The sequence below is a fragment of the Homarus americanus genome, unplaced genomic scaffold (assembly GCF_018991925.1).
Source record: "Homarus americanus isolate GMGI-L3 unplaced genomic scaffold, GMGI_Hamer_2.0 scaffold2235, whole genome shotgun sequence".
NCBI classification, from domain to species: Eukaryota; Metazoa; Arthropoda; class Malacostraca; order Decapoda; family Nephropidae; genus Homarus; species Homarus americanus.
This window is the reverse complement of record NW_024726992.1, coordinates 273850-289002: the sequence shown is the minus strand read 5'-3', so window position 1 is coordinate 289002 and position 15153 is coordinate 273850.

Genomic DNA, 15153 nt, shown 5'->3' with positions numbered 1-15153 from the left:
GGCTCCGCTTCAAGACCAACAAGAACTCCAACTCCAACTCCTATTGAAGCCCAACAACACAAAACACTCCCACACTTTATCCCACCTCCGCACTTCTGACGTCACTCGCACGCTTCTGACGTTACTCACACGCTTCTGACGTCACTCACACACTTTTGACGTCACTCACACGCCTCTGACGTCACTAACACGCTTCTGCCGTCACTTACTTCTAACGTCACTCACACACTGCTGACGTTACTCACACACTTCTGACGCCACTCACATGTTGCTGACGTCACTCACACTCGCATGGCATCATTCACACTCGTCTGCCTTCACTTTCGAGCTTCTTTCTTCCCTCATATGTTCCTGACATCACTGATACGCTTTTGACAACCCTAACACGCCCTGACGTCACTCACATGCCTCTGACACCATCTACACACTTCTGACAATACTGACACATTTTTGACATCACTTCTGCGCTTATAACGTCACTCGCGCGTTACTGAAACCATTCCCATGTTCCTCCCTTCACTCCCGCGTTTGCCACCATCACCACTACGTCTACCACCATCACCATCACGTCTGCCACCATCACCACGACGTCTACCACCATCTCCATCACGTCTACCACCATTACCACAACGTCTACCACCATCACCACAACATCTACCACCATCACCATCACGTCTACCACCATCACCTTCACGTCTACCACCATTACCACCATCACCACAACGTCTACCACCATCACCATCACGTCTACCACCATCACCACAGCGTCTTCCACCATCACCATTACGTCTACCACCATCACCACAACGTCTACCACCATCACCACAACATCTACCACCATCACGTCTACCACCATCACCTTCACGTCTACCACCATTACCACCATCACCACAACGTCTACCACCATTACCACCATCACGTCTACCACCATCACCACAGCGTCTTCCACCATCACCATTACGTCTACCATCACCACAACGTCTACCACCACGTCTACCACCATCACAACGCCTACCACCATCACCACAACGCCTACCACCATCACCACAACGTCTACCGCCATCACGTCTACCACCATCACCATCACGTCTACCACCATCACCATCACGTCTACCACCATCACCACAACGTCTACCACCATCACCATCACGTCTACCACCATCACCACAACGTCTACCACCATCACCATCACGTCTACCACCATTACCATCACGTCTACCACCATCACCACAACGTCTACCACCATTACCACCACGTCTACCACCATTACCACCACGTCTACCACCATTACCACCACGTCTACCACCATCACCAGTACTTTCCAAACATCCATATAATTCTTGCTACTGTTGACGTCTCTTATTTCTAACATTTCACGTTCATCTGTTTCTGTGCTGTTGAGGTGTCAGTGTGAGGGAGGTGAGGAGGGAAGGAAGTGAAGGAGGGGTAAATGATAGAAAGTGGGGAGGGACTGGGGGGAATAAGTGAGAGGTGGGAGGGAGGGACTGAGGGAGTTAAGTGAGAGAAGGTGAGAGGGAGGGATGGTGTGAGGCTCAAATAACTTCTATCATAAGAGAATAAATATTTAAATTTTTTCAATATTTAGTATGAATCTTCGCTCTTATTTTCAGATTATTTTCATCAAATTTCTTTCAGATTTTCCAGTAGTTTTTATAGATTTCTCGGTCATCACTACACACAGTCATAACAATGCAGCCTGTGTCCATAAGAAGAAGGGTTCGGTCGCTAGTATCAAGACCATGAAGCCGAAGAATCAAAACCACCAAAAAAAAAAAATAATAATTGTGTAAAGAAGAAAACTCAGAAGGTACCAAAGGACAAGGTCGTCCCACACGGGGATTACTGCATGAAGGTGTAGTGGGTCACCGACCAACCTCGTTCACCACCTTAATCCTATAAAAACATATAACAAGTAATGGTAGAAAAAGTGAATAACAAAAAATAAGAAGGAAAAATAAGAAAACAAAAAGATAAAGGAAGCAGAAGAACAATTAGAATAACTAGGTTAAGGAGAGAGAGAGAGAGAGAGAGAGAATGTTTAGTTAAACAACTTTATTGGCAAGATCCAGGTGCAAATTTGCCAAATCTAAGTAGTTCAGTCAGGTCTTGATACTGAGGGAGTTGTCACTGATCACTGCCACGCAGGACAGAGGTTCATACACAAGAGATGACAATAGAGTAGGTCATATTGATTAGTGCCATAATATAAACTGCAGACTAAACAGGATGGACTAGGAAGTGTAAGATACACTGCCATATATCTTCAAGGACTCCTTATTCACTGTAGTAGTTACATAGTTCATGATACAATAAGCTAAGTGACTTGGTGCTTCAGAGGTTTTTTCACAAAGTTAAAATGGTGTGTGTTCCGATATGGGTAAGACGACATCACAATGTCTGGTTCTGTCCTTGTGTTGGTCATACCGGTACTTTTTGTCACAAAATTTGTCACACTTGCAAATGTCACAACTGTCAGGTCTCTTATGAATTTTTCAGTTCTTCTAGGTCAGAGTTCATAATTTTAGCTTGTATGTTTTTAAGTACAGCATAGTATTGGCCAAGGTCGTCACAGTCTGTCTTTTCTTTGGCCAATCGACCAACACAATACTGTTTCCTAATTCCAACATGGGGCGAAATCCTCACAGTTCAATATGAAGGTTCTTCTCAGCGGTTATCACATTCCTTTTAATATCACATACCACTTTTGACATAAGGTTGCAAAGTAATTTGAGAGTCACAGAATATGAGAGAGAAAGAGTCTAATCAAACATTCTCACCACCTGGTAAGGTTGCTCCTCGTCTCCTCAGCCAATAGTTTCACATGTGATGGGGCTGAGTGAGACAACGTGGGAGGGGGAAGAATCATACCAGTGGGTAAATGGTGGGGGAGGGGGGGGATGCCTACCTGGGAGTAAGAGGGAGGGAGGACCTACCTGAAAGAATACGAGGGACGGGAGCTGCGTATCACACCCACACACACCAGTAGCTGATGACTGACTGACGGAACCGCGGGGCGGCGGGAGTCAGGACTGAGGGAGTAGGGACCGACCCACTCAGTAATTCACTCAGCCACTTTTATCCCCCTGCTGCATGATGCCTCTGTACAACCTCCCACATTCCCTTCCCTCACATACCTCATCTCTTTCTCTCTCCTTTTCCCTCTTTCCACTCCCTCTCTCCTCTCTATCCCACTTTCTTCCCCCCTCTCTTCTACGCTTCCTTCCCTAACTCGCTCCCTGCACGCACCTCCCTTCTCCCCATAAGTGTCTCTTCCTCTCCTCTCATCCAGCACCTCCCGCTCTCTCTCTACATTCAGTTTTCTTCCCATCTCTTTAGCTTTCTCTTCTTCTTTCTTCGTTTCAGTCCTCTCTTCTCCTTCTATCTCTTTCCTCATTCACCTGTTGCTTCACTTTCTCTCTCGACCACTCTCACTCGTCCTCCTATCTCTCTCTTAGTGCTCTCCCTTTCTCCTCTAACTCTCCCAGCCCTGCTCTCCCATCGAGTATATCTCTCTCTCTCTCTCTCTCGTCAGCCCAAGAAACTTCCTACCGGTTGGCTCACTTATTCCTTCCTCTCATCTCTCACTCACGCACTCAAGGACGTCAACACAAGCACTCAAGAGCGCTAACAGAAACAATCTTCACTATCGATTTTAATTTACTGATGGAAGCTCTACGTCTGGCGAACAAATGCCCACCTCTCTGCCTACAGTGGAGTTGTTTAGTGGTGCGAGCTAAGGTTTACATGCACCTCCCTTCCCATTTCCCTCTCCCTTCCTCACCATCTCCCTCCCTCAAACTCTGCCTTCCTCTGTCTTACATTTCTCTCTCTCGCCTTCACCTCCTTCACATAACCTTCCCTCTTTCCCATATTTCTCCCTCCCTCTCATCTTCTTCATTTACTCTCCAATCTCATTTCTCTTCATCCCATCTCCTTCTTTCTCCCCTTCCCATTTCCCCCTCCCCTCTTTCCCAGCTCCCTCCTCCCCTCTCTTCCCATCTCCTACCCTTTCTCCATTTCTTTATCCCATCTTCCTCCCCTTCCACCCCCCTCTCTCCCGTTCACCCACCTTTACAATCTCCTTACCCTACTTCCCTTCCTTCCTTCCTTCCCATCTCCCTCCCTTCCTTCCTTAATGTGATGAGGCAGGGCGAGGTTGTCGGATATCAGATTTGTGTTGCAAAGTGCTTCAACGTATTGCGGTCAAGAGGGAGGGTGGTGAAGCTCAAGGGGGAGGGTGGCGAAGCTCAAGGGGGAGGGTGGCGAAGCTCAAGGGAGAGGAAAGGGAAGCTCAAAGGGAGGGTAGAGAAGCTCAAGGGGGAAGGTGGAGAATCTCAAGGGAGTTGGTGGCGAAGCTCAATGGGGAGGGTAGAGAAGCTCAAGGGGAGGGTAGTGAAGCTCAAGGGGAAGGCAGAGAAGCTCAAGGGGAAGGTAGAGAAGCTCAAGGGGAGGGTAGTGAAGCTCAAGGGAAGGTAACGAAGCTCTAGCAAGAGAAAGGGATGACGCGCCTCTTTTCATCTTGTTTCTTCTTCTTCTTTATTGCGTCTTGTCTAAGTCTTTGGTACACAGGGAGGCATCGTGACCGGCACTGCACTCGACCATCTTCACTTCCCCAACAGTAAGGTTAGTACCAACTGAGTGTACCCCGGGATCGAACCCTTATTAACGATGAATGCCGTAACCACTCAGCCAGCGCACCCCGATACGTAAGAACGAATAATTGGTGGGATAATGTGACGTCATGTGAGAGGAGAGGAAGAGTAATTTAACCATTTTAAACCTTAACCGTGACCTTAAATGACCCTCCTGATGAGTCGATCTGGCTAACACAAAAAGGTCAGTGATGCAGACCGATGACGTAAATAAGTTGACCTTTCTAAACCTTATCCGTGACCTTAAATATGACCCTTCTGACCCATCTAATATCGATCTGCATTAAGTTAGCAACACATCGTCTTGTTTACCGTATGTTGGGTCTAGTTTACTGGCGTTTTTCCCGTAGTGGTTCGATGCGTTTATGGGTTGATCGTGGTATAAGAAGCGGGTCAACATAAGAGATAGTTAAAACGTACGTGAGAGAGAGAGAGAGAGAGAGAGAGAGAGAGAGTAGGTTAAGTAACAATGAGTTAATCATCCTTGACCTAGATGTGCTCTAACTCAAACGTCAAGGAAATTAACACACTGATGTTTCCACGAAGACATCACGTTAGCTTCGTATTAAGACTTTATCTCCCTCTTTATCGCTTATTTCTCGCTCTTTCTTCCCTATTTCTGCTTTGCTGTTTCCTCTTACTCTTGCTTTCTGTTTCTTTCTCACTTTTCATCCCCTTTCGCTCTCATTACTGTGTATGATACATGGGCTTCTCCATATCAAAATCCACAACAGTGAGAGAGAGAGAGAGAGAGAGAGAGAGGGAGAGAGAGAGAGAAGGATGTAGTGAGGGTGAGGAAAGAATATTACCTCAGCATCCCACGACGCCCCCCCCCCTCACATATAACAGTTTACCTCCATAGTTCTGAAAATCCCCTGTTGGTGGACATCGAATGCAGCTCTGTGGCCATTTTGATCATCATCGCGCATGCGTCTCTTGAAGTCGTGTTGACGTGCTTGTAAAAACTATTTGGTATTTTCTTTTATAACTTTCCAAGCTGGTATTTATCATTAGATTCTGGGAGAGGTTTCAATAACTAAGGCTATATTTTGCCTCTTATAATGGTATTGATGATTACTACTATACCCTGTAATTGCCTGTACATTATAATTATTTCTCATGGCGTTACATGGGTATGATAACGTTTGTTTACATTTAAGACAACTAAGTTACACCTTCATCAGAAAACGTGACGGTGGGTTTAAACACAAAGATCATGAGTGAACTTGTTGTGTGTTTTTGCTCGTAAATTAACTTCGTGGTTTTAAGGAGTTTGTCAGTACCTATCAATTTTCTCATTACCTGAAGCGCGTTAAGGATACTGTAGGTGCAATTAACGCAACACATCGACGGACCTCAATGAATAACGTAAAGTAGTGGATTTCAAAGGTTGACTGTGACAAGCTAAGTTATGACGTCAAGTGTATGTGGCAAAGTGTATGACGTCAAGTGTATGTGGCAGAGTGTATGTCGTCGAGTGTATAAGGCAGAGTGTATGACGTCAAGTGTATGAAGCAGAGTGTATGACGTCAAGTGTATGTGGCAGAATGTGTGACGTCAAGCGTATGTGGCAGAGTGTATGACGTCAAGTGTATGTGGCAGAGTGTATGACGTCAAGTGTATGTGGCAGAGTGTATGACGTCATGTGTATGTGGCAGAGTGCATGACGTCAAGTGTATGAAGCAGAGTGACGTCATGTAGCAGTCAATGTGTATGACGTCAAGTGTATGTGGCAGAAGTGTATGACGTCAAGCGTATGTGGCAGAGTGTATGACGTCAAATGTATGTGGCAGAGTGTATGACGTCGAGTGCATGTGGCAGAGTGTATGACGTCAAGTGTATGTGGCAGAGTGTATGACGTCAAGTGTATGTGGCAGAGTGTATGACGTCAAGTGTATGTAGCAGAATGTGTGACGTCAAGCGTATGTGGCAGAGTGTATGACGTCAAGTGTATGTGGCAGAGTGTATGACGTCGAGTGCACATACAGAACGTGTTAGAGTGTGGCTATGTGACCTACAGTATACTGCCTTACCTTTCCTTTAGTTAATATTTTGTTAACTTCAAAATCTCAACGTAGGTAATCACCATCGTGCTGATTAACAACCCGGCGACGTGAGCTAAATTTTCAATAATTAGAACTGTTAATGGAACTGAAATTAATTTGAGTGTCATTATTACGACCAATTACTTCAAAACCAATTACGTTTAAAGATCATACAATCATGTACACTAGATATCTACCTCCCTCATACCTAATTACCTATCTAATATCTACTTACCTACCTATTACCTATCTACCTACATACCTAACACCTATTGTGCCTATTACCTACCTAATACCTACCTATCTTACTACGTATACTTACCTACCTATCCTACTACCTACCTATACCTACCTTCACAAATACGCAAATGCATTATGTTACCGCCACAGCACAGTCGCTCATTGGGCGGTTACACATTATATCATGTAAACTAACAATCGACCAAGACTCAAAATACATCTTAAGGCAACGGTGGGGCTAAAACGGCAAAGAGGAAGAATCGGCTTACGTCAAGAGTGAGAAAGGGGTTCATCATCACACTCCTTTAAAAAAAAATGAAGAACAAACGCAACAGCACGACAAGTAAATGTGGGTGTTTTTGTGGGTAGGTGTTACGTGGATTATCTGACGGCAGTGATAGTGGTAGTGGTGATGGTGATAGTGACGGTGGCAGAGAAGGGAGGGGAGGGAAAGGTAGGGGACGCCATACTGACCTATCTCTCCAGCCTGAGTTTAGAGATGGTTATCGTGGTTAACTGTGTCTGTCTCTCTCTCTCTCTCTCAGCCGTCCATATCCCCATCTCTCTCTCAATGTAATCTAACCTTCACAATCTTTCTCTCTTTTTCATTTTCTCCTTCACAAAGGTCTAGTCCCCCCTTCTCTCCTTCGCTTTCAAATTGTAACCTAACCTAACCTGACCTTCCTTCTCTCTCTCTCTCTCTCTCTCTCTCTCCCCCAGTACTTTTTTCCACTGAGACAAGATCAGTACTTGGTCACACTCACACACACGAGGAGGAGAGACTCACTCACCTGTGGAGAGACTCACCTGTTGAGAGACTCACCTGTGTTACAAGAGAAGGTGTACAGTACAGTACTGAGGCACCAAAGACGGGACACGTGAAGGTGAGATAACACAAACAAGCTGACGAATCAAAAATAAAATAATAAATCAAAGAAAAGTGAGTGAATGAAATGGTCAGCTGAAGGTTCGACAAAGGACAAACACAGATGAATACTAAATAAATAGTATACATAAATAGTGAATGAATGTTATAAAATCAAATTGAGGAATATACGGATGTGTTGATAAGAGAGGTAACATACATACATACATACATACATACATACATACATACATACATACATACATACATACATACATACATACATACATACATACAGTACATACATACATACATACATACATAGTGAAAGAATGAAGTATTTAACCAACTTGGCCAAATTATATAACAAAACCTCACTACCCAACACAGTGATTGGTGTCACTGGCGACCACTTGCCAAGGTCACACAGGCCTGCCAACTGTTTATAGCCTCCACACCTGTGTCTCTCGAGTGGCTCAACCGTTCTGCTATGTATTTGTCAAAACTCCGGTAAGATACTTCATACTCTCACTGTATACGTGTAAAGAAGCCATACACAGATTGAGTGCTGGCGTCTGGCTTCCGGAACTGGTCTAGGCATGACACCTGTACACCTATTCACCTACACAATACCGACTACTGTTACGTGGGAAACTTCACGGATACTCCCACCAGGTAGCCTTTAGTAGTGTTAACTCCAGGATGTAAATATGTACAATAATCTACACGAAACAACTAGAGTGAAAAAAAAAATCACCCACGGATTTTCATTTCCTTTTTGTATGATATGAAGCAAATGACCCCACTTATACTGGAGGTCTAAGATACGATAAATATTACATTACGCTTGTGAGAAATTATATACTGTATTAGTGAGTGTGTTGAGTAAGTTATAATAGGAGTACTACATTGAAGTGACTAATATTACATTGAATAAAACATAAAAATAACAATAGAAAAAGCAACAAAACAATAATAATAACACAAAAAGCAACAAATGCCATAACGATAACAAAACAAACAATGGGGTAGACAATAGGAACAACATCAACAGCAGCAATAGCATTCTTGTTTACTATTGCAACAGTTTGACGTCATTACTCACACCGACCAGGTCACAAGACTATGGCGATCAATGTCCTTGGAATTTATCTACACAAACAGAAGCCTTCATGCACGTATGTATTGTCGGAAATTTGTCCCACTTCCCTTGACAACAGTATTAATAATCTGTGAACCACTACTGTACCTATATAGATCCTTCTAATATATTCCAGTTCTAGTTACAGTACAGAAGTATGTATGGAAGTTCCTCCCCCTTGAGGGAATTTATTTTCCACAGCAACTATAACTCAACACCTGGACTCTGATTCACAAGTGTAGGGAATTGAGATAATTAACTGGAGATAAATACTCACATTCAATGGATCCTGAGAGTAATTGAAGGTTCTTGAACATTCTCTCCATATACATTAACATACTGTACCCAGATACAAAATAAATATTTAAATAATTACGGTACTGCACTAACCTCCTGGATGATATTTCTATAAAGTCTTGTCATAATATAACACAGAATTGAGCTTACAACCCAAGTAGTTCCTATTATGTTACACTAGAAGTCTAGACTACTAGCATAATTATGCAGAAAAAGTACATATAGCTGTTTATAAAACTTGCAAGATTACTTATTTCCCTGAGGTACGGGAAGGGACTGGGTGCTGAGCCTTGCTATTAGGTGAGTTTGATTGCTCCTCCCTCCGATCTCGAATCACAACCTTCGTGTCTGAAGTTGGCTATTTTTCCTTCATCAGGGGCTACTTTAAGTTCAGGAAGTAGATTCTTGCGAGCTTGTCTGAAGCCTCACATTTAATCATCATTAATGTATATATTTGTATGTTTGATTAGTTGAGTTCCTAAGAACCCCTTTTCCGGACCGAATACCTGGAGGCAAGTGACGACACTCCCAACGTAACTCTCCCAAGCTGCACCTCTGCGATGCTTAACTTTTCCTGCAACACCTGTAATGCTTTCTGAGTTTCCTGCCATGTCTCTGGCGGGTTTTCCTCTAATTCTTCTATGAGGATGTTGTTCCTCCTTGAATCTTCATCTTGAGAGTCCACCCATTGATTAAGTTTCTTTACCTTCTATTTGATATCATTTACCTTCAGTGTAGTTATTTCTTTTCTCAGGGTCAGGATCTCTTCTTTTTGCGTCTAGTTGACATTTTTTGAGTCTTCCACTTCCTTCTGAGTGGACTGAAGCGAGATGGTGAGCTCCATGTATTTTTCTTCTAATTGCTTCACTCGGTCGGTAAGAACAGAATAAACTATTTCAACTGCTTCACGAGAGGCTTTCTGCTGAATATGAATTGCCAGCATCTGTTCTTCACTCGGACATTATAGAAATGATTACCTAAGCTAAATAAAGACCAAAACAGATCCCCACCAGTGAGAGCCAGCCTGATTGACGACTCGGGCAACAATTCCTGCTATTGTCAAGGAGCACAGACAAACACGTACCAGTTAAATGTGAGTAAGGAGGTAATTCTTCAAGACAAAGAAGAAAGTGATCAAGTCAAAGACCAATAAAGAGGGAAGTAGTCAAATCAAACGTGAATTAAGACAAACAGCCGCCAACGTTATCAGAGAAAACTGCGGAACACTTCCTAGTGAAGACGTAGAACAGGGAAGTGAAACCTTGTTAATACTGACGCTTGCTGTCGTGAAAAATGGCATTATTATGACACACACACACACACGCGCACACACACACACACACACACACACACACACACACACACACACACACACACACACACACACACACATACATACATACATACATACATACATACATACATACATACATACATACATACATACATACATACATACATACATACATACATACATACATACATACATACATACATACATACATACATACATACATACATACATACATACATATACATACATACATACATACATACATACATACATACATACATACATACATACATACATACATACATACATAACCCGTTTATTCATTATTACTACAACATAATCATCACTCGACAGCTCTTAAGGTGCCCACTAAAGAAGCACAGCATGAGTGACTTGAGCAAGAGTTAAATCCTATCTACTGTATAGCATGATGGTTGTAGACAGTCGTAGGAAATCACCGTCTCCACTACAGCTATTTCTCGTCGTACTGGGGCAGCTGCTGGGTGAGTGTGATTGGCCTGCTATACAACAGTGGTCAGGTTACACTACCTTCCCGTATTTACTCAGTTTATGGAGTTTACAAAGCGTCTTTTTGTTGCTGTTGCTCTGTATAGTTAAATGGGAGTAAAGGTTAATAATTATTAATTCAATGGTTTGATGTTCTATGTTTTTTTTTTCGCCAGCCACTTATTGTACCAAGTGATATATTTAATTTTATTCGTCATAATAAAGGTTTTTGATGTTGTATTTTATGTTTCGGTCTGATGGATGACAAGAGATATTTGTCGAAACGTTACCAAATAAATATGTTGCTGTTTATCCATACGTTGGCGCTGTTAATCATCCTTATAATAATATACTGTATATATAGTGTCCGATGCTTATTTTGATGTTACATGAAGATGCTGTCTGCAGGTAAACAGTGACTACCATTTGTTTTCCTGCCATTACAGCAAACACCTATCTCAAGTGGAACCGTCGACTTGTGAACTAGTAAAAAATGCGTCTCAGGCACAGGGTGGTGCCTCGTGACATAAGAGGCTGTCATGATTACCTGCTAGTAGTCTAGGTTCTATGTTTTTGATGAGGTTAGGTAAAAACAGTAGGACAAAATATAAATAAAGTGTTGCAATAATGACTTACGTTACGAGTATATACTACAATCAGGGGTCAGTTGGCGTTACAGGAGTGGCAAGGAGCCGTTGGACGTCGGTGAGGCAGTGCCGGGGTGTGAAACGTCCTGAGCTGGGCTGCTATTATACCGGTAGCCGATTATTCGTGTAGGAATTAAGCGGCCTTCCCATTGGTCATATATAGGACCCGTAGGCCCTAGGAATACCGCGGTCATCCCATTGGTCAAGGAGGCCGTGAGAGAGAAAGAATCATGACCGTAAGAGGGTAGATTGTGGTGGCAGGCTGCCCTGCTGCTACAAGGCTGTCTCGTGGACACCTGTCCACTCACTAAGGACACCATGGTGGGGTCTTGTTGGGTCACGAGGCTGTGTCATATGACTCACTCATCCACCAAAGGCTTCATGGTGGGTCATGTCGTGTGACTCGTCCACCTGTACACCACTGTCCCTATACAAACACTTGCCATTTTTATTTAGGCGGCATGAAGCTGCTCCAGCCTCGGCGCCCGGCAAAGGTGAATGATGTTCAATAAACGTGAGTATGTTAATATTGGTAAAAAAAGAAAAGAAATTATAATAAATATATAATTATTGCTGGCATCTAGCAAAATGTGATATATTCATAATCAGTGGTATTTGTGTCTATAGTAGCGTTCATAAATAATAATATTTATGTAGTACTGGCAAACAACAAAAGATAAGACATCATAGAGTCTGGAAAATATTCACATTTCCTTTGGTATTCGTTAAGAAATAATTGTGCATTCGCCGTGAACAAGTTCTTCTCATATCCAGTTTACTGCTGACTCAACTCCAATCCACTGGAATATTTACTCTTTTCCAATCATGCCCAACACTCATCACAACCTACGTTCTTGAATATATATTGAGGGTTACTATTATGTACGAGGATTTCTTCCTTCTTTTTCGTCCATGTACCCAAGTTCCTCCTTAAGTTATTCAGACTTATCACTCCCTTCATCTCGCTACCAGAATGTTCCATAACACCAACTGGAGGACTAACGTTTTTACATGCAATGGGACGACCCGTATTGTTTCTTGACAGCTCTATATACATACTGGAATATTAGATGTCAGGGGACTGTATATCTGATCCTGAAATCCTGGCTGGTCGAGCGGGAGAGAAGAAAATAGTTAAGGATAATAATTTACTGGGATGGATGTCGGTGACAGGTGGGGGGAGGGAATGAGGTGAGGTGTTGTCTACTGTCTGGCTGAGTTCTGTTGTTTGTTTTATTTTTAGGACGTCAATGAGCCGCCTTCCTGACTCACTACTGAATGACTGACTCACAACTCAGGAAATCTCTTTCGTCCTACCCAACCCTCCTCTTCTCCTCCCTCGGCTGTCTCACTGGGCTCTCCCCCGCCCACTGGGAACCCTTACAGCCATCTTACCGTTGGAACTTTAGGATCTGATATGTCGTATTTTTCTTTATTTTTATTATTTACTGTTCAGAAGCTCAATGGACGTCTCTTCCACGTGACTAACTGACAGATAACACCACTCCTGCATCTTCTCACTTCCTCTCTCCACCCCCACCCGACCCCTCGCGCTCCACTCAACCCTTCAGGACTTTCCCTGCCTAACCTTCGCCTCCCTCGCCACTCTCTTCCCACCCGCATCACCTCCCGCTTCATGGTAAGGCTGTGTACAGAACATACTAGACGTACATTAACAGAAAGCCGAAACCCAAGGCTGGAACATAGGAAGCTACAACACATACAGGAGAATACGTGAGTAAATAAAAAGTAATCTCTGGAACAAAACAGCCTCAAATGGGCCGAAAGTGTGGAACAACTCTCGCAAACATACAGCGACCCAGGAGAGTTTTGGCGTCGAGTTAAGAGACTGAAAGGTTCCAGCCACAACGAGTCACCAAATATAACTGACCTCACAGGGAATACAAAAATTATGACGACCAAGACAGTGAACCTATATTCAGGGACATATGGAGGAACATCTTCCGAATCACAAATGAAGAGAAGAGGGGATTTCATAATACCCTCGAGGAGCTTGTCCAGACACAGCGCACTCAGCCTTCCCCTGAAATCATATGGGAGGATCTGAGAGAGGATAGCCCACTGACTAACCCAATCACCTTGGAGGAACTCAATACACCCATCTCCAACACCAACAACAAAGCTCCTGGCTACAAGGGAATCACCAAAGAGATCCTCAGCCACATAAACAACACGGCTATGGAGAGACTAAGAACCAAGACAAGGATTCCTACACTATAAGAGGATGGAGCACTTCGATGGGCAAACTACTGAAGGGAATATACTCCCTTCGATTCTTCAGTAATAACGATGGTGGTAATTACAGCTTTACACCATTTAATATGAACAAAAATACCGCAGACAGTTAATCAATACATTTTATTGTAGATGTCTTTTAACAGGCTACTATTTCAGTAGTGATATAAAGAACATCACTGTATTTACAAGTTGGTAACAGAGTTGGCAGAATTTTTTTTACATCTTATTTTGTGCTCGCTAGTTTATTGATGACCTACGTTTTTAAAAATAGTACAGTAGGCCTACAGCTTCAAAACTACACAACTACCAATGTATTCCTGGAAATCTGAGACTGTTAGTTTTAAGATTGGGCTCATACAGTTTGAAGATCAGGCTACATTATTTCAAGTCAGAACAGAATAATACTAATAATAATTAATAATAATAATAATAACATTTAAACAGTCCTCATCATGGTCGTATCTACAGTATTAAGGTATCTATATAAAACCTGTGACGTCAGCAAACCCGTGGGAAGCTGCACAAGGCAAGATGAATTAAACCCCAACAAGACATCAACTGCTGCCACCAGGTAAACACACCGCAGATCAAATGTGTCCCGCATCAAAGCCTGCAGAAAGTCGATGGTAGGATGGTAAACAGTCCGCGGCCCACACACACGTCATCTCCCACAGTACACGTCTCATTCTGATAATTATTTGTAACCACAGCGAGTGCCGCCACCAGGTTATCATATCTCACTTTATAAGTCTGAACCACGAAATATCTAACAGTAGGACTGATTGAGAAACAGTGATCGGGACAACGGAGCACAGTACCGGGTGCTCAGGCCACACCACCACCACCAGGGCAGGACGAAGTTATTATGTGATACAGCTTCACCTCGAGAGCTCCACCAACTATGTCGTTTGAGAGTCATCCTGGTGACGAAATGTAAACAACAGAGGACTGGAGGTGGCCAAAAAGCCAACAGACCATAAACAACTAAATAAAGATATAAACAAAAGAGAGCAACGTGCGGGAAGCATTGTGGTTCATGTGAGACCAACCAGGGCGGGAAGACTCCACCACCACCACCACCACCACTCAAATGACCCTCAGTCCCTCAGTCACCCGGGAAAGATCATAAGGAATGGACCGGACAGTGGAGGTGAGTGATGAATGTTACACTGGGAGTTAAAGTGC